Source organism: Ascaphus truei, unplaced genomic scaffold (genome assembly GCF_040206685.1).
Source record: "Ascaphus truei isolate aAscTru1 unplaced genomic scaffold, aAscTru1.hap1 HAP1_SCAFFOLD_541, whole genome shotgun sequence".
NCBI classification, from domain to species: Eukaryota; Metazoa; Chordata; class Amphibia; order Anura; family Ascaphidae; genus Ascaphus; species Ascaphus truei.
Genome location: NW_027456872.1, coordinates 77,339 through 97,165, shown reverse-complemented (window position 1 = coordinate 97,165; position 19,827 = coordinate 77,339). Strand labels below are relative to the sequence as shown.

The 19,827-nt window shown below is 42.3% G+C and overlaps 13 non-coding genes across 13 annotated transcripts; all 13 read left to right on the top strand.

Annotated features, from left to right (window-relative positions):
• Window positions 1-1,003: 1,003 nt before the first annotated feature.
• On the top strand, window positions 1,004-1,114 carry TRNAL-CAA (transfer RNA leucine (anticodon CAA)). The gene is made up of 2 exons: window positions 1,004-1,041; window positions 1,069-1,114. It is a non-coding gene; the product is annotated as a tRNA-Leu (tRNA).
• A 1,333-nt stretch (window positions 1,115-2,447) lies between these two features.
• On the top strand, window positions 2,448-2,558 carry TRNAL-CAA (transfer RNA leucine (anticodon CAA)). Its single transcript has 2 exons — window positions 2,448-2,485; window positions 2,513-2,558. It is a non-coding gene; the product is annotated as a tRNA-Leu (tRNA).
• A 1,333-nt stretch (window positions 2,559-3,891) lies between these two features.
• Window positions 3,892-4,002, top strand: TRNAL-CAA (transfer RNA leucine (anticodon CAA)). The gene is made up of 2 exons: window positions 3,892-3,929; window positions 3,957-4,002. It is a non-coding gene; the product is annotated as a tRNA-Leu (tRNA).
• A 1,347-nt stretch (window positions 4,003-5,349) lies between these two features.
• Window positions 5,350-5,460, top strand: TRNAL-CAA (transfer RNA leucine (anticodon CAA)). Its single transcript has 2 exons — window positions 5,350-5,387; window positions 5,415-5,460. It is a non-coding gene; the product is annotated as a tRNA-Leu (tRNA).
• A 1,336-nt stretch (window positions 5,461-6,796) lies between these two features.
• Window positions 6,797-6,907, top strand: TRNAL-CAA (transfer RNA leucine (anticodon CAA)). The gene is made up of 2 exons: window positions 6,797-6,834; window positions 6,862-6,907. It is a non-coding gene; the product is annotated as a tRNA-Leu (tRNA).
• Window positions 6,908-8,254: 1,347 nt separating this feature from the next.
• TRNAL-CAA (transfer RNA leucine (anticodon CAA)) lies at window positions 8,255-8,365 on the top strand. The gene is made up of 2 exons: window positions 8,255-8,292; window positions 8,320-8,365. It is a non-coding gene; the product is annotated as a tRNA-Leu (tRNA).
• A 1,350-nt stretch (window positions 8,366-9,715) lies between these two features.
• TRNAL-CAA (transfer RNA leucine (anticodon CAA)) lies at window positions 9,716-9,826 on the top strand. The gene is made up of 2 exons: window positions 9,716-9,753; window positions 9,781-9,826. It is a non-coding gene; the product is annotated as a tRNA-Leu (tRNA).
• A 1,350-nt stretch (window positions 9,827-11,176) lies between these two features.
• Window positions 11,177-11,287, top strand: TRNAL-CAA (transfer RNA leucine (anticodon CAA)). Its single transcript has 2 exons — window positions 11,177-11,214; window positions 11,242-11,287. It is a non-coding gene; the product is annotated as a tRNA-Leu (tRNA).
• Window positions 11,288-12,634: 1,347 nt separating this feature from the next.
• TRNAL-CAA (transfer RNA leucine (anticodon CAA)) lies at window positions 12,635-12,745 on the top strand. Its single transcript has 2 exons — window positions 12,635-12,672; window positions 12,700-12,745. It is a non-coding gene; the product is annotated as a tRNA-Leu (tRNA).
• Window positions 12,746-14,095: 1,350 nt separating this feature from the next.
• Window positions 14,096-14,206, top strand: TRNAL-CAA (transfer RNA leucine (anticodon CAA)). Its single transcript has 2 exons — window positions 14,096-14,133; window positions 14,161-14,206. It is a non-coding gene; the product is annotated as a tRNA-Leu (tRNA).
• A 1,336-nt stretch (window positions 14,207-15,542) lies between these two features.
• TRNAL-CAA (transfer RNA leucine (anticodon CAA)) lies at window positions 15,543-15,653 on the top strand. Its single transcript has 2 exons — window positions 15,543-15,580; window positions 15,608-15,653. It is a non-coding gene; the product is annotated as a tRNA-Leu (tRNA).
• A 1,349-nt stretch (window positions 15,654-17,002) lies between these two features.
• On the top strand, window positions 17,003-17,113 carry TRNAL-CAA (transfer RNA leucine (anticodon CAA)). The gene is made up of 2 exons: window positions 17,003-17,040; window positions 17,068-17,113. It is a non-coding gene; the product is annotated as a tRNA-Leu (tRNA).
• Window positions 17,114-18,460: 1,347 nt separating this feature from the next.
• Window positions 18,461-18,571, top strand: TRNAL-CAA (transfer RNA leucine (anticodon CAA)). The gene is made up of 2 exons: window positions 18,461-18,498; window positions 18,526-18,571. It is a non-coding gene; the product is annotated as a tRNA-Leu (tRNA).
• Window positions 18,572-19,827: the final 1,256 nt, after the last annotated feature.

Here is a 19,827-nt window from a genome sequence, read left to right as displayed (position 1 = left end):
TGACCTTATCCCTAATAAGCGATAGTCAGGAGGTCATCCTACATTAGATACCAAAATAGGATTGTCTGAGCCTGTCATAGAGCTTTGCACTTTAGGGAGTAAAGTGTTCCTAAACTGAGTTAACCAGTCAAACTGGTTCCAGTGTGACCAATGCCTCACACTTCTCTCTTTTACAATCAATTCAAAATGCTGCTGCTCTTCTGATGTGTATCTACTTCTGGTCTCCTGAAACATCTCGAAAAAGAGAAAAAAAACAGCGCACCGCCAAAGTGGGTCCCAAGCAAATGTATTATAAAAAATCTTCTTTATTTAATCTATCTAAAAGTGGAGGTTAACACCCTCCTACGCGTTTCGTGTGAACATACACTTTATCAAGGAGTATTGCATTCAATTATTTATAAATGTAAATAAAGAGGTTGGGGGCCACAGGTGAAGCCCTTGAGGGCCGTTTGTTGCCCACCAATGACAAAGTGTAAGCTTGTCATGACAGGGTCTCCCTTTGCCTCACGTTGTCGATTTCTTGTTGCTCTTATTTCCATTGTTAGTACTTTATTATCCTTGTGTTGTAATTTTTTTAAGCGCTGCATAAACAGTTGGCGCAATAGCAATAAAAATATACGTACACACTGCTTCTACTTCCTATCATTGGAATGCCCTTACTTGTACTTACCTGTATACCTCTATCTGGGGATGACCTTGGGTGAGTTTTTTTTTTTGTGATATCCTTTCATAAATGAAGCATTAAAACACAGAGACTCACTATTTCACTCACTCACTGAATCACTGAATCACTCACCTGTATGCACTCAGAATGCTATTGAGTGACATCCTGCCATGAAACCATTCACTCAGCCTTCTGGACATTTACCCATTCTCTCACAGGCACCCAGTCAATCACTCACATACAATACAATGATCGTATTCAGTAACTCTCTTTCCGCCTCTCACAGACCAGGGGTGCGTAGTCAATCAGTCACTTCTACTGAGCACAAGACTCCAAGTTGTCAGGATGGCCGAGTGGTCTAAGGCGCCAGACTCAAGCTTGATATCTTCCCATGTCAGTGGGTGTTCTGGTCTCTGTATGGAGGCGTGGGTTCAAATCCCACTTCTGACAGGTTCTTTTGTTACTCTTTCAAATGTTCTTATACCGTTTATATCCTATACATCCTCATGCCCTCTGATTTTTTGGGGAGGGTTCTTAGTGGCGGCGGGTGGAGGATCCTTTGGTTACAGAGAAAATGGATTTATAGAAAGTGGGCATTTCCTGTCTTCGAAGATGGCCACCAAGCTACTTTCTCTTGGCGAGTCAATCACTAATGGCGACGGCTTTGGTCAGCATTGCTGACTGACTTTTTGGGTGTGACCTGTGACATCAGCACTGCCATTTAGCAGGTAATCTGCAGTCAGGAGGACATCCTGCATTAGATATACACCCAGGAATGTGTGACCTTATCCCTAATAAGCGATAATCAGGAGGTCATCCTACATTAGATAACAAACTAGGATTGTCTGAGCCTGTCATAGAGCTTTGCACTTTAGGGAGTAAAGTGTTCCTAAACTGAGTTAACCAGTCAAACTGGTTCCAGTGTGACCAATGCCTCACACTTCTCTCTTTTACAATCAATTCAAAATGCTGCTGCTCTTCTGATGTGTATCTACTTCTGGTCTCCTGAAACATCTCGAAAAAGAGGAAAAAAACAGCGCACCGCCAAAGTGGGTCCCAAGCAAATGTATTGTAAAAAATCTTCTTTATTTAATCTATCTAAAAGTGGAGGTTAACACCCTCCTACGCATTTCGTGTGAACATACACTTTATCAAGGAGAATTGCATTCAATTATTTATAAATGTAAATAAAGAGGTTGGGGGCCACAGGTGAAGCCCTTGAGGGCCGTTTGTTGCCCACCAATGACAAAGTGTAAGCTTGTCATGGCAGGGTCTCCATTTGCCTCACGTTGTCGATTTCTTGTTGCTCTTATTTCCATTGTTAGTACTTTATTATCCTTGTGTTGTAATTTTTTTAAGCGCTGCATAAACAGTTGGCGCAATAGAAATAAAAATATACGTACACACTGCTTCTACTTCCTATCATTGGAATGCCCTTACTTGTACTTACCTGTATACCTCTATCTGGGGATGACCTTGGCTGAGTTTTTTTTTTTGTGATATCCTTTCATAAATGAAGCATTAAAACACAGAGACTCACTATTTCACTCACTCACTGAATCACTGAATCACTCACCTGTATGCACTCAGAATGCTATTGAGTGACATCCTGCCATGAAACCATTCACTCAGCCTTCTGGACATTTACCCATTCTCTCACAGGCACCCAGTCAATCACTCACATACAATACAATGATCGTATTCAGTAACTCTCTTTCCGCCTCTCACAGACCAGGGGTGCGTAGTCAATCAGTCACTTCTACTGAGCACAAGACTCCAAGTTGTCAGGATGGCCGAGTGGTCTAAGGCGCCAGACTCAAGCTTGATATCTTCCCATGTCAGTGGGTGTTCTGGTCTCTGTATGGAGGCGTGGGTTCAAATCCCACTTCTGACAGGTTCTTTTGTTACTCTTTCAAATGTTCTTATACCGTTTATATCCTATACATCCTCATGCCCTCTGATTTTTTGGGGAGGGTTCTTAGTGGCGGCGGGTGGAGGATCCTTTGGTTACAGAGAAAATGGATTTATAGAAAGTGGGCATTTCTTGTCTTCGAAGATGGCCACCAAGCTACTTTCTCTTGGCGAGTCAATCACTAATGGCAACGGCTTTGGTCAGCATTGTTGACTGACTTTTTGGGTGTGACCTGTGACATCAGCACTGCCATTTAGCAGGTAATCTGCAGTCAGGAGGACATCCTGCATTAGATATACACCCAGGACTGTGTGACCTTATCCCTAATAAGCGATAGTCAGGAGGTCATCCTACATTAGATACCAAAATAGGATTGTCTGAGCCTGTCATAGAGCTTTGCACTTTAGGGAGTAAAGTGTTCCTAAACTGAGTTAACCAGTCAAACTGGTTCCAGTGTGACCAATGCCTCACACTTCTCTCTTTTACAATCAATTCAAAATGCTGCTGCTCTTCTGATGTGTATCTACTTCTGGTCTCCTGAAACATCTCGAAAAAGAGAAAAAAAACAGCGCACCGCCAAAGTGGGTCCCAAGCAAATGTATTATAAAAAATCTTCTTTATTTAATCTATCTAAAAGTGGAGGTTAACACCCTCCTACGCGTTTCGTGTGAACATACACTTTATCAAGGAGTATTGCATTCAATTATTTATAAATGTAAATAAAGAGGTTGGGGGCCACAGGTGAAGCCCTTGAGGGCCGTTTGTTGCCCACCAATGACAAAGTGTAAGCTTGTCATGACAGGGTCTCCCTTTGCCTCACGTTGTCGATTTCTTGTTGCTCTTATTTCCATTGTTAGTACTTTATTATCCTTGTGTTGTAATTTTTTTAAGCGCTGCATAAACAGTTGGCGCAATAGCAATAAAAATATACGTACACACTGCTTCTACTTCCTATCATTGGAATGCCCTTACTTGTACTTACCTGTATACCTCTATCTGGGGATGACCTTGGGTGAGTTTTTTTTTTTGTGATATCCTTTCATAAATGAAGCATTAAAACACAGAGACTCACTATTTCACTCACTCACTGAATCACTGAATCACTCACCTGTATGCACTCAGAATGCTATTGAGTGACATCCTGCCATGAAACCATTCACTCAGCCTTCTGGACATTTACCCATTCTCTCACAGGCACCCAGTCAATCACTCACATACAATACAATGATCGTATTCAGTAACTCTCTTTCCGCCTCTCACAGACCAGGGGTGCGTAGTCAATCAGTCACTTCTACTGAGCACAAGACTCCAAGTTGTCAGGATGGCCGAGTGGTCTAAGGCGCCAGACTCAAGCTTGATATCTTCCCATGTCAGTGGGTGTTCTGGTCTCTGTATGGAGGCGTGGGTTCAAATCCCACTTCTGACAGGTTCTTTTGTTACTCTTTCAAATGTTCTTATACCGTTTATATCCTATACATCCTCATGCCCTCTGATTTTTTGGGGAGGGTTCTTAGTGGCGGCGGGTGGAGGATCCTTTGGTTACAGAGAAAATGGATTTATAGAAAGTGGGCATTTCCTGTCTTCGAAGATGGCCACCAAGCTACTTTCTCTTGGCGAGTCAATCACTAATGGCGACGGCTTTGGTCAGCATTGCTGACTGACTTTTTGGGTGTGACCTGTGACATCAGCACTGCCATTTAGCAGGTAATCTGCAGTCAGGAGGACATCCTGCATTAGATATACACCCAGGAATGTGTGACCTTATCCCTAATAAGCGATAATCAGGAGGTCATCCTACATTAGATAACAAACTAGGATTGTCTGAGCCTGTCATAGAGCTTTGCACTTTAGGGAGTAAAGTGTTCCTAAACTGAGTTAACCAGTCAAACTGGTTCCAGTGTGACCAATGCCTCACACTTCTCTCTTTTACAATCAATTCAAAATGCTGCTGCTCTTCTGATGTGTATCTACTTCTGGTCTCCTGAAACATCTCGAAAAAGAGGAAAAAAACAGCGCACCACCAAAGTGGGTCCCAAGCAAATGTATTGTAAAAAATCTTCTTTATTTAATCTATCTAAAAGTGGAGGTTAACACCCTCCTACGCATTTCGTGTGAACATACACTTTATCAAGGAGAATTGCATTCAATTATTTATAAATGTAAATAAAGAGGTTGGGGGCCACAGGTGAAGCCCTTGAGGGCCGTTTGTTGCCCACCAATGACAAAGTGTAAGCTTGTCATGGCAGGGTCTCCATTTGCCTCACGTTGTCGATTTCTTGTTGCTCTTATTTCCATTGTTAGTACTTTATTATCCTTGTGTTGTAATTTTTTTAAGCGCTGCATAAACAGTTGGCGCAATAGAAATAAAAATATACGTACACACTGCTTCTACTTCCTATCATTGGAATGCCCTTACTTGTACTTACCTGTATACCTCTATCTGGGGATGACCTTGGCTGAGTTTTTTTTTGTGATATCCTTTCATAAATGAAGCATTAAAACACAGAGACTCACTATTTCACTCAAAGATACATTCTGCCATTCACTCACTCACTGAATCACTCACCTGTATGCACTCAGAATGCTATTGAGTGACATCCTGCCATGAAACCATTCACTCAGCCTTCTGGACATTTACCCATTCTCTCACAGGCACCCAGTCAATCACTCACATACAATACAATGATCGTATTCAGTAACTCTCTTTCCGCCTCTCACAGACCAGGGGTGTGTAGTCAATCAGTCACTTCTACTGAGCACAAGACTCCAAGTTGTCAGGATGGCCGAGTGGTCTAAGGCGCCAGACTCAAGCTTGATATCTTCCCATGTCAGTGGGTGTTCTGGTCTCTGTATGGAGGCGTGGGTTCAAATCCCACTTCTGACATGTTCTTTTGTTACTCTTTCAAATGTTCTTATACCGTTTATATCCTATACATCCTCATGCCCTCTGATTTTTTGGGGAGGGTTCTTAGTGGTGGCGGCGGGTGGAGGATCCTTTGGTTACAGAGAAAATGGATTTATAGAAAGTGGGCATTTCCTGTCTTCGAAGATGGCCACCAAGCTACTTTCTCTTGGCGAGTCAATCACTAATGGCGACGGCTTTGGTCAGCATTGTTGACTGACTTTTTGGGTGTGACCTGTGACATCAGCACTGCCATTTAGCAGGTAATCTGCAGTCAGGAGGACATCCTGCATTAGATATACACCCAGGACTGTGTGACCTTATCCCTAATAAGCGATAGTCAGGAGGTCATCCTACATTAGATACCAAAATAGGATTGTCTGAGCCTGTCATAGAGCTTTGCACTTTAGGGAGTAAAGTGTTCCTAAACTGAGTTAACCAGTCAAACTGGTTCCAGTGTGACCAATGCCTCACACTTCTCTCTTTTACAATCAATTCAAAATGCTGCTGCTCTTCTGATGTGTATCTACTTCTGGTCTCCTGAAACATCTCGAAAAAGAGAAAAAAAACAGCGCACCGCCAAAGTGGGTCCCAAGCAAATGTATTATAAAAAATCTTCTTTATTTAATCTATCTAAAAGTGGAGGTTAACACCCTCCTACGCGTTTCGTGTGAACATACACTTTATCAAGGAGTATTGCATTCAATTATTTATAAATGTAAATAAAGAGGTTGGGGGCCACAGGTGAAGCCCTTGAGGGCCGTTTGTTGCCCACCAATGACAAAGTGTAAGCTTGTCATGACAGGGTCTCCCTTTGCCTCATGTTGTCGATTTCTTGTTGCTCTTATTTCCATTGTTAGTACTTTATTATCCTTGTGTTGTAATTTTTTTAAGCGCTGCATAAACAGTTGGCGCAATAGCAATAAAAATATACGTACACACTGCTTCTACTTCCTATCATTGGAATGCCCTTACTTGTACTTACCTGTATACCTCTATCTGGGGATGACCTTGGGTGAGTTTTTTTTTTTGTGATATCCTTTCATAAATGAAGCATTAAAACACAGAGACTCACTATTTCACTCACTCACTGAATCACTGAATCACTCACCTGTATGCACTCAGAATGCTATTGAGTGACATCCTGCCATGAAACCATTCACTCAGCCTTCTGGACATTTACCCATTCTCTCACAGGCACCCAGTCAATCACTCACATACAATACAATGATCGTATTCAGTAACTCTCTTTCCGCCTCTCACAGACCAGGGGTGCGTAGTCAATCAGTCACTTCTACTGAGCACAAGACTCCAAGTTGTCAGGATGGCCGAGTGGTCTAAGGCGCCAGACTCAAGCTTGATATCTTCCCATGTCAGTGGGTGTTCTGGTCTCTGTATGGAGGTGTGGGTTCAAATCCCACTTCTGACAGGTTCTTTTGTTACTCTTTCAAATGTTCTTATACCGTTTATATCCTATACATCCTCATGCCCTCTGATTTTTTGGGGAGGGTTCTTAGTGGCGGCGGGTGGAGGATCCTTTGGTTACAGAGAAAATGGATTTATAGAAAGTGGGCATTTCCTGTCTTCGAAGATGGCCACCAAGCTACTTTCTCTTGGCGAGTCAATCACTAATGGCGACGGCTTTGGTCAGCATTGCTGACTGACTTTTTGGGTGTGACCTGTGACATCAGCACTGCCATTTAGCAGGTAATCTGCAGTCAGGAGGACATCCTGCATTAGATATACACCCAGGAATGTGTGACCTTATCCCTAATAAGCGATAATCAGGAGGTCATCCTACATTAGATAACAAACTAGGATTGTCTGAGCCTGTCATAGAGCTTTGCACTTTAGGGAGTAAAGTGTTCCTAAACTGAGTTAACCAGTCAAACTGGTTCCAGTGTGACCAATGCCTCACACTTCTCTCTTTTACAATCAATTCAAAATGCTGCTGCTCTTCTGATGTGTATCTACTTCTGGTCTCCTGAAACATCTCGAAAAAGAGGAAAAAAACACCGCACCACCAAAGTGGGTCCCAAGCAAATGTATTGTAAAAAATCTTCTTTATTTAATCTATCTAAAAGTGGAGGTTAACACCCTCCTACGCATTTCGTGTGAACATACACTTTATCAAGGAGAATTGCATTCAATTATTTATAAATGTAAATAAAGAGGTTGGGGGCCACAGGTGAAGCCCTTGAGGGCCGTTTGTTGCCCACCAATGACAAAGTGTAAGCTTGTCATGGCAGGGTCTCCATTTGCCTCACGTTGTCGATTTCTTGTTGCTCTTATTTCCATTGTTAGTACTTTATTATCCTTGTGTTGTAATTTTTTTAAGCGCTGCATAAACAGTTGGCGCAATAGAAATAAAAATATACGTACACACTGCTTCTACTTCCTATCATTGGAATGCCCTTACTTGTACTTACCTGTATACCTCTATCTGGGGATGACCTTGGCTGAGTTTTTTTTTGTGATATCCTTTCATAAATGAAGCATTAAAACACAGAGACTCACTATTTCACTCAAAGATACATTCTGCCATTCACTCACTCACTGAATCACTCACCTGTATGCACTCAGAATGCTATTGAGTGACATCCTGCCATGAAACCATTCACTCAGCCTTCTGGACATTTACCCATTCTCTCACAGGCACCCAGTCAATCACTCACATACAATACAATGATCGTATTCAGTAACTCTCTTTCCGCCTCTCACAGACCAGGGGTGTGTAGTCAATCAGTCACTTCTACTGAGCACAAGACTCCAAGTTGTCAGGATGGCCGAGTGGTCTAAGGCGCCAGACTCAAGCTTGATATCTTCCCATGTCAGTGGGTGTTCTGGTCTCTGTATGGAGGCGTGGGTTCAAATCCCACTTCTGACATGTTCTTTTGTTACTCTTTCAAATGTTCTTATACCGTTTATATCCTATACATCCTCATGCCCTCTGATTTTTTGGGGAGGGTTCTTAGTGGTGGCGGCGGGTGGAGGATCCTTTGGTTACAGAGAAAATGGATTTATAGAAAGTGGGCATTTCCTGTCTTCGAAGATGGCCACCAAGCTACTTTCTCTTGGCGAGTCAATCACTAATGGCGACGGCTTTGGTCAGCATTGCTGACTGACTTTTTGGGTGTGACCTGTGACATCAGCACTGCCATTTAGCAGGTAATCTGCAGTCAGGAGGACATCCTGCATTAGATATACACCCAGGAATGTGTGACCTTATCCCTAATAAGCGATAATCAGGAGGTCATCCTACATTAGATAACAAACTAGGATTGTCTGAGCCTGTCATAGAGCTTTGCACTTTAGGGAGTAAAGTGTTCCTAAACTGAGTTAACCAGTCAAACTGGTTCCAGTGTGACCAATGCCTCACACTTCTCTCTTTTACAATCAATTCAAAATGCTGCTGCTCTTCTGATGTGTATCTACTTCTGGTCTCCTGAAACATCTCGAAAAAGAGGAAAAAAACACCGCACCACCAAAGTGGGTCCCAAGCAAATGTATTGTAAAAAATCTTCTTTATTTAATCTATCTAAAAGTGGAGGTTAACACCCTCCTACGCATTTCGTGTGAACATACACTTTATCAAGGAGAATTGCATTCAATTATTTATAAATGTAAATAAAGAGGTTGGGGGCCACAGGTGAAGCCCTTGAGGGCCGTTTGTTGCCCACCAATGACAAAGTGTAAGCTTGTCATGGCAGGGTCTCCATTTGCCTCACGTTGTCGATTTCTTGTTGCTCTTATTTCCATTGTTAGTACTTTATTATCCTTGTGTTGTAATTTTTTTAAGCGCTGCATAAACAGTTGGCGCAATAGAAATAAAAATATACGTACACACTGCTTCTACTTCCTATCATTGGAATGCCCTTACTTGTACTTACCTGTATACCTCTATCTGGGGATGACCTTGGCTGAGTTTTTTTTTGTGATATCCTTTCATAAATGAAGCATTAAAACACAGAGACTCACTATTTCACTCAAAGATACATTCTGCCATTCACTCACTCACTGAATCACTCACCTGTATGCACTCAGAATGCTATTGAGTGACATCCTGCCATGAAACCATTCACTCAGCCTTCTGGACATTTACCCATTCTCTCACAGGCACCCAGTCAATCACTCACATACAATACAATGATCGTATTCAGTAACTCTCTTTCCGCCTCTCACAGACCAGGGGTGTGTAGTCAATCAGTCACTTCTACTGAGCTCAAGACTCCAAGTTGTCAGGATGGCCGAGTGGTCTAAGGCGCCAGACTCAAGCTTGATATCTTCCCATGTCAGTGGGTGTTCTGGTCTCTGTATGGAGGCGTGGGTTCAAATCCCACTTCTGACATGTTCTTTTGTTACTCTTTCAAATGTTCTTATACCGTTTATATCCTATACATCCTCATGCCCTCTGATTTTTTGGGGAGGGTTCTTAGTGGTGGCGGCGGGTGGAGGATCCTTTGGTTACAGAGAAAATGGATTTATAGAAAGTGGGCATTTCCTGTCTTCGAAGATGGCCACCAAGCTACTTTCTCTTGGCGAGTCAATCACTAATGGCGACGGCTTTGGTCAGCATTGCTGACTGACTTTTTGGGTGTGACCTGTGACATCAGCACTGCCATTTAGCAGGTAATCTGCAGTCAGGAGGACATCCTGCATTAGATATACACCCAGGAATGTGTGACCTTATCCCTAATAAGCGATAATCAGGAGGTCATCCTACATTAGATAACAAAATAGGATTGTCTGAGCCTGTCATAGAGCTTTGCACTTTAGGGAGTAAAGTGTTCCTAAACTGAGTTAACCAGTCAAACTGGTTCCAGTGTGACCAATGCCTCACACTTCTCTCTTTTACAATCAATTCAAAATGCTGCTGCTCTTCTGATGTGTATCTACTTCTGGTCTCCTGAAACATCTCGAAAAAGAGGAAAAAAACAGCGCACCACCAAAGTGGGTCCCAAGCAAATGTATTGTAAAAAATCTTCTTTATTTAATCTATCTAAAAGTGGAGGTTAACACCCTCCTACGCATTTCGTGTGAACATACACTTTATCAAGGAGTATTGCATTCAATTATTTATAAATGTAAATAAAGAGGTTGGGGGCCACAGGTGAAGCCCTTGAGGGCCGTTTGTTGCCCACCAATGACAAAGTGTAAGCTTGTCATGACAGGGTCTCACTTTGCCTCACGTTGTCGATTTCTTGTTGCTCTTATTTCCATTGTTAGTACTTTATTATCCTTGTGTTGTAATTTTTTTAAGCGCTGCATAAACAGTTGGCGCAATAGAAATAAAAATATACGTACACACTGCTTCTACTTCCTATCATTGGAATGCCCTTACTTGTACTTACCTGTATACCTCTATCTGGGGATGACCTTGGCTGAGTTTTTTTTTGTGATATCCTTTCATAAATGAAGCATTAAAACACAGAGACTCACTATTTCACTCAAAGATACATTCTGCCATTCACTCACTCACTGAATCACTCACCTGTATGCACTCAGAATGCTATTGAGTGACATCCTGCCATGAAACCATTCACTCAGCCTTCTGGACATTTACCCATTCTCTCACAGGCACCCAGTCAATCACTCACATACAATACAATGATCGTATTCAGTAACTCTCTTTCCGCCTCTCACAGACCAGGGGTGCGTAGTCAATCAGTCACTTCTACTGAGCACAAGACTCCAAGTTGTCAGGATGGCCGAGTGGTCTAAGGCGCCAGACTCAAGCTTGATATCTTCCCATGTCAGTGGGTGTTCTGGTCTCTGTATGGAGGTGTGGGTTCAAATCCCACTTCTGACAGGTTCTTTTGTTACTCTTTCAAATGTTCTTATACCGTTTATATCCTATACATCCTCATGCCCTCTGATTTTTTGGGGAGGGTTCTTAGTGGCGGCGGGTGGAGGATCCTTTGGTTACAGAGAAAATGGATTTATAGAAAGTGGGCATTTCCTGTCTTCGAAGATGGCCACCAAGCTACTTTCTCTTGGCGAGTCAATCACTAATGGCGACGGCTTTGGTCAGCATTGCTGACTGACTTTTTGGGTGTGACCTGTGACATCAGCACTGCCATTTAGCAGGTAATCTGCAGTCAGGAGGACATCCTGCATTAGATATACACCCAGGAATGTGTGACCTTATCCCTAATAAGCGATAATCAGGAGGTCATCCTACATTAGATAACAAACTAGGATTGTCTGAGCCTGTCATAGAGCTTTGCACTTTAGGGAGTAAAGTGTTCCTAAACTGAGTTAACCAGTCAAACTGGTTCCAGTGTGACCAATGCCTCACACTTCTCTCTTTTACAATCAATTCAAAATGCTGCTGCTCTTCTGATGTGTATCTACTTCTGGTCTCCTGAAACATCTCGAAAAAGAGGAAAAAAACACCGCACCACCAAAGTGGGTCCCAAGCAAATGTATTGTAAAAAATCTTCTTTATTTAATCTATCTAAAAGTGGAGGTTAACACCCTCCTACGCATTTCGTGTGAACATACACTTTATCAAGGAGAATTGCATTCAATTATTTATAAATGTAAATAAAGAGGTTGGGGGCCACAGGTGAAGCCCTTGAGGGCCGTTTGTTGCCCACCAATGACAAAGTGTAAGCTTGTCATGGCAGGGTCTCCATTTGCCTCACGTTGTCGATTTCTTGTTGCTCTTATTTCCATTGTTAGTACTTTATTATCCTTGTGTTGTAATTTTTTTAAGCGCTGCATAAACAGTTGGCGCAATAGAAATAAAAATATACGTACACACTGCTTCTACTTCCTATCATTGGAATGCCCTTACTTGTACTTACCTGTATACCTCTATCTGGGGATGACCTTGGCTGAGTTTTTTTTTGTGATATCCTTTCATAAATGAAGCATTAAAACACAGAGACTCACTATTTCACTCAAAGATACATTCTGCCATTCACTCACTCACTGAATCACTCACCTGTATGCACTCAGAATGCTATTGAGTGACATCCTGCCATGAAACCATTCACTCAGCCTTCTGGACATTTACCCATTCTCTCACAGGCACCCAGTCAATCACTCACATACAATACAATGATCGTATTCAGTAACTCTCTTTCCGCCTCTCACAGACCAGGGGTGTGTAGTCAATCAGTCACTTCTACTGAGCACAAGACTCCAAGTTGTCAGGATGGCCGAGTGGTCTAAGGCGCCAGACTCAAGCTTGATATCTTCCCATGTCAGTGGGTGTTCTGGTCTCTGTATGGAGGCGTGGGTTCAAATCCCACTTCTGACATGTTCTTTTGTTACTCTTTCAAATGTTCTTATACCGTTTATATCCTATACATCCTCATGCCCTCTGATTTTTTGGGGAGGGTTCTTAGTGGTGGCGGCGGGTGGAGGATCCTTTGGTTACAGAGAAAATGGATTTATAGAAAGTGGGCATTTCCTGTCTTCGAAGATGGCCACCAAGCTACTTTCTCTTGGCGAGTCAATCACTAATGGCGACGGCTTTGGTCAGCATTGCTGACTGACTTTTTGGGTGTGACCTGTGACATCAGCACTGCCATTTAGCAGGTAATCTGCAGTCAGGAGGACATCCTGCATTAGATATACACCCAGGAATGTGTGACCTTATCCCTAATAAGCGATAATCAGGAGGTCATCCTACATTAGATAACAAACTAGGATTGTCTGAGCCTGTCATAGAGCTTTGCACTTTAGGGAGTAAAGTGTTCCTAAACTGAGTTAACCAGTCAAACTGGTTCCAGTGTGACCAATGCCTCACACTTCTCTCTTTTACAATCAATTCAAAATGCTGCTGCTCTTCTGATGTGTATCTACTTCTGGTCTCCTGAAACATCTCGAAAAAGAGGAAAAAAACACCGCACCACCAAAGTGGGTCCCAAGCAAATGTATTGTAAAAAATCTTCTTTATTTAATCTATCTAAAAGTGGAGGTTAACACCCTCCTACGCATTTCGTGTGAACATACACTTTATCAAGGAGAATTGCATTCAATTATTTATAAATGTAAATAAAGAGGTTGGGGGCCACAGGTGAAGCCCTTGAGGGCCGTTTGTTGCCCACCAATGACAAAGTGTAAGCTTGTCATGGCAGGGTCTCCATTTGCCTCACGTTGTCGATTTCTTGTTGCTCTTATTTCCATTGTTAGTACTTTATTATCCTTGTGTTGTAATTTTTTTAAGCGCTGCATAAACAGTTGGCGCAATAGAAATAAAAATATACGTACACACTGCTTCTACTTCCTATCATTGGAATGCCCTTACTTGTACTTACCTGTATACCTCTATCTGGGGATGACCTTGGCTGAGTTTTTTTTTGTGATATCCTTTCATAAATGAAGCATTAAAACACAGAGACTCACTATTTCACTCAAAGATACATTCTGCCATTCACTCACTCACTGAATCACTCACCTGTATGCACTCAGAATGCTATTGAGTGACATCCTGCCATGAAACCATTCACTCAGCCTTCTGGACATTTACCCATTCTCTCACAGGCACCCAGTCAATCACTCACATACAATACAATGATCGTATTCAGTAACTCTCTTTCCGCCTCTCACAGACCAGGGGTGTGTAGTCAATCAGTCACTTCTACTGAGCACAAGACTCCAAGTTGTCAGGATGGCCGAGTGGTCTAAGGCGCCAGACTCAAGCTTGATATCTTCCCATGTCAGTGGGTGTTCTGGTCTCTGTATGGAGGAGTGGGTTCAAATCCCACTTCTGACATGTTCTTTTGTTACTCTTTCAAATGTTCTTATACCGTTTATATCCTATACATCCTCATGCCCTCTGATTTTTTGGGGAGGGTTCTTAGTGGTGGCGGCGGGTGGAGGATCCTTTGGTTACAGAGAAAATGGATTTATAGAAAGTGGGCATTTCCTGTCTTCGAAGATGGCCACCAAGCTACTTTCTCTTGGCGAGTCAATCACTAATGGCGACAGCTTTGGTCAGCATTGCTGACTGACTTTTTGGGTGTGACCTGTGACATCAGCACTGCCATTTAGCAGGTAATCTGCAGTCAGGAGGACATCCTGCATTAGATATACACCCAGGAATGTGTGACCTTATCCCTAATAAGCGATAATCAGGAGGTCATCCTACATTAGATAACAAAATAGGTTTGTCTGAGCCTGTCATAGAGCTTTGCACTTTAGGGAGTAAAGTGTTCCTAAACTGAGTTAACCAGTCAAACTGGTTCCAGTGTGACCAATGCCTCACACTTCTCTCTTTTACAATCAATTCAAAATGCTGCTGCTCTTCTGATGTGTATCTACTTCTGGTCTCCTGAAACATCTCGAAAAAGAGGAAAAAAACAGCGCACCACCAAAGTGGGTCCCAAGCAAATGTATTGTAAAAAATCTTCTTTATTTAATCTATCTAAAAGTGGAGGTTAACACCCTCCTACGCATTTCGTGTGAACATACACTTTATCAAGGAGTATTGCATTCAATTATTTATAAATGTAAATAAAGAGGTTGGGGGCCACAGGTGAAGCCCTTGAGGGCCGTTTGTTGCCCACCAATGACAAAGTGTAAGCTTGTCATGACAGGGTCTCACTTTGCCTCACGTTGTCGATTTCTTGTTGCTCTTATTTCCATTGTTAGTACTTTATTATCCTTGTGTTGTAATTTTTTTAAGCGCTGCATAAACAGTTGGCGCAATAGAAATAAAAATATACGTACACACTGCTTCTACTTCCTATCATTGGAATGCCCTTACTTGTACTTACCTGTATACCTCTATCTGGGGATGACCTTGGCTGAGTTTTTTTTTTTGTGATATCCTTTCATAAATGAAGCATTAAAACACAGAGACTCACTATTTCACTCACTCACTGAATCACTGAATCACTCACCTGTATGCACTCAGAATGCTATTGAGTGACATCCTGCCATGAAACCATTCACTCAGCCTTCTGGACATTTACCCATTCTCTCACAGGCACCCAGTCAATCACTCACATACAATACAATGATCGTATTCAGTAACTCTCTTTCCGCCTCTCACAGACCAGGGGTGCGTAGTCAATCAGTCACTTCTACTGAGCACAAGACTCCAAGTTGTCAGGATGGCCGAGTGGTCTAAGGCGCCAGACTCAAGCTTGATATCTTCCCATGTCAGTGGGTGTTCTGGTCTCTGTATGGAGGCGTGGGTTCAAATCCCACTTCTGACAGGTTCTTTTGTTACTCTTTCAAATGTTCTTATACCGTTTATATCCTATACATCCTCATGCCCTCTGATTTTTTGGGGAGGGTTCTTAGTGGCGGCTGGTGGAGGATCCTTTGGTTACAGAGAAAATGGATTTATAGAAAGTGGGCATTTCTTGTCTTCGAAGATGGCCACCAAGCTACTTTCTCTTGGCGAGTCAATCACTAATGGCGACGACTTTGGTCAGCATTGTTGACTGACTTTTTGGGTGTGACCTGTGACATCAGCACTGCCATTTAGCAGGTAATCTGCAGTCAGGAGGACATCCTGCATTAGATATACACCCAGGACTGTGTGACCTTATCCCTAATAAGCGATAGTCAGGAGGTCATCCTACATTAGATACCAAAATAGGATTGTCTGAGCCTGTCATAGAGCTTTGCACTTTAGGGAGTAAAGTGTTCCTAAACTGAGTTAACCAGTCAAACTGGTTCCAGTGTGACCAATGCCTCACACTTCTCTCTTTTACAATCAATTCAAAATGCTGCTGCTCTTCTGATGTGTATCTACTTCTGGTCTCCTGAAACATCTCGAAAAAGAGAAAAAAAACAGCGCACCGCCAAAGTGGGTCCCAAGCAAATGTATTGTAAAAAATCTTCTTTATTTAATCTATCTAAAAGTAGAGGTTAACACCCTCCTACGCGTTTCGTGTGAACATACACTTTATCAAGGAGTATTGCATTCAATTATTTATAAATGTAAATAAAGAGGTTGGGGGCCACAGGTGAAGCCCTTGGGGGCCGTTTGTTGCCCACCAATGACAAAGTGTAAGCTTGTCATGACAGGGTCTCCCTTTGCCTCACGTTGTCGATTTCTTGTTGCTCTTATTTCCATTGTTAGTACTTTATTATCCTTGTGTTGTAATTTTTTTAAGCGCTGCATAAACAGTTGGCGCAATAGAAATAAAAATATACGTACACACTGCTTCTACTTCCTATCATTGGAATGCCCTTACTTGTACTTACCTGTATACCTCTATCTGGGGATGACCTTGGCTGAGTTTTTTTTTTTGTGATATCCTTTCATAAATGAAGCATTAAAACACAGAGACTCACTATTTCACTCACTCACTGAATCACTGAATCACTGAATCACTGAATCACTCACCTGTATGCACTCAGAATGCTATTGAGTGACATCCTGCCATGAAACCATTCACTCAGCCTTCTGGACATTTACCCATTCTCTCACAGGCACCCAGTCAATCACTCACATACAATACAATGATCGTATTCAGTAACTCTCTTTCCGCCTCTCACAGACCAGGGGTGCGTAGTCAATCAGTCACTTCTACTGAGCACAAGACTCCAAGTTGTCAGGATGGCCGAGTGGTCTAAGGCGCCAGACTCAAGCTTGATATCTTCCCATGTCAGTGGGTGTTCTGGTCTCTGTATGGAGGCGTGGGTTCAAATCCCACTTCTGACAGGTTCTTTTGTTACTCTTTCAAATGTTCTTATACCGTTTATATCCTATACATCCTCATGCCCTCTGATTTTTTGGGGAGGGTTCTTAGTGGCGGCTGGTGGAGGATCCTTTGGTTACAGAGAAAATGGATTTATAGAAAGTGGGCATTTCTTGTCTTCGAAGATGGCCACCAAGCTACTTTCTCTTGGCGAGTCAATCACTAATGGCGACGACTTTGGTCAGCATTGTTGACTGACTTTTTGGGTGTGACCTGTGACATCAGCACTGCCATTTAGCAGGTAATCTGCAGTCAGGAGGACATCCTGCATTAGATATACACCCAGGACTGTGTGACCTTATCCCTAATAAGCGATAGTCAGGAGGTCATCCTACATTAGATACCAAAATAGGATTGTCTGAGCCTGTCATAGAGCTTTGCACTTTAGGGAGTAAAGTGTTCCTAAACTGAGTTAACCAGTCAAACTGGTTCCAGTGTGACCAATGCCTCACACTTCTCTCTTTTACAATCAATTCAAAATGCTGCTGCTCTTCTGATGTGTATCTACTTCTGGTCTCCTGAAACATCTCGAAAAAGAGAAAAAAAACAGCGCACCGCCAAAGTGGGTCCCAAGCAAATGTATTGTAAAAAATCTTCTTTATTTAATCTATCTAAAAGTGGAGGTTAACACCCTCCTACGCGTTTCGTGTGAACATACACTTTATCAAGGAGTATTGCATTCAATTATTTATAAATGTAAATAAAGAGGTTGGGGGCCACAGGTGAAGCCCTTGGGGGCCGTTTGTTGCCCACCAATGACAAAGTGTAAGCTTGTCATGACAGGGTCTCCCTTTGCCTCACGTTGTCGATTTCTTGTTGCTCTTATTTCCATTGTTAGTACTTTATTATCCTTGTGTTGTAATTTTTTTAAGCGCTGCATAAACAGTTGGCGCAATAGAAATAAAAATATACGTACACACTGCTTCTACTTCCTATCATTGGAATGCCCTTACTTGTACTTACCTGTATACCTCTATCTGGGGATGACCTTGGCTGAGTTTTTTTTTGTGATATCCTTTCATAAATGAAGCATTAAAACACAGAGACTCACTATTTCACTCACTCACTGAATCACTGAATCACTGAATCACTGAATCACTCACCTGTATGCACTCAGAATGCTATTGAGTGACATCCTGCCATGAAACCATTCACTCAGCCTTCTGGACATTTACCCATTCTCTCACAGGCACCCAGTCAATCACTCACATACAATACAATGATCGTATTCAGTAACTCTCTTTCCGCCTCTCACAGACCAGGGGTGCGTAGTCAATCAGTCACTTCTACTGAGCACAAGACTCCAAGTTGTCAGGATGGCCGAGTGGTCTAAGGCGCCAGACTCAAGCTTGATATCTTCCCATGTCAGTGGGTGTTCTGGTCTCTGTATGGAGGCGTGGGTTCAAATCCCACTTCTGACAGGTTCTTTTGTTACTCTTTCAAATGTTCTTATACCGTTTATATCCTATACATCCTCATGCCCTCTGATTTTTTGGGGAGGGTTCTTAGTGGCGGCTGGTGGAGGATCCTTTGGTTACAGAGAAAATGGATTTATAGAAAGTGGGCATTTCTTGTCTTCGAAGATGGCCACCAAGCTACTTTCTCTTGGCGAGTCAATCACTAATGGCGACGACTTTGGTCAGCATTGTTGACTGACTTTTTGGGTGTGACCTGTGACATCAGCACTGCCATTTAGCAGGTAATCTGCAGTCAGGAGGACATCCTGCATTAGATATACACCCAGGACTGTGTGACCTTATCCCTAATAAGCGATAGTCAGGAGGTCATCCTACATTAGATACCAAAATAGGATTGTCTGAGCCTGTCATAGAGCTTTGCACTTTAGGGAGTAAAGTGTTCCTAAACTGAGTTAACCAGTCAAACTGGTTCCAGTGTGACCAATGCCTCACACTTCTCTCTTTTACAATCAATTCAAAATGCTGCTGCTCTTCTGATGTGTATCTACTTCTGGTCTCCTGAAACATCTCGAAAAAGAGAAAAAAAACAGCGCACCGCCAAAGTGGGTCCCAAGCAAATGTATTGTAAAAAATCTTCTTTATTTAATCTATCTAAAAGTGGAGGTTAACACCCTCCTACGCGTTTCGTGTGAACATACACTTTATCAAGGAGTATTGCATTCAATTATTTATAAATGTAAATAAAGAGGTTGGGGGCCACAGGTGAAGCCCTTGGGGGCCGTTTGTTGCCCACCAATGACAAAGTGTAAGCTTGTCATGACAGGGTCTCCCTTTGCCTCACGTTGTCGATTTCTTGTTGCTCTTATTTCCATTGTTAGTACTTTATTATCCTTGTGTTGTAATTTTTTTAAGCGCTGCATAAACAGTTGGCGCAATAGAAATAAAAATATACGTACACACTGCTTCTACTTCCTATCATTGGAATGCCCTTACTTGTACTTACCTGTATACCTCTATCTGGGGATGACCTTGGCTGAGTTTTTTTTTTTGTGATATCCTTTCATAAATGAAGCATTAAAACACAGAGACTCACTATTTCACTCACTCACTGAATCACTGAATCACTGAATCACTGAATCACTCACCTGTATGCACTCAGAATGCTATTGAGTGACATCCTGCCATGAAACCATTCACTCAGCCTTCTGGACATTTACCCATTCTCTCACAGGCACCCAGTCAATCACTCACATACAATA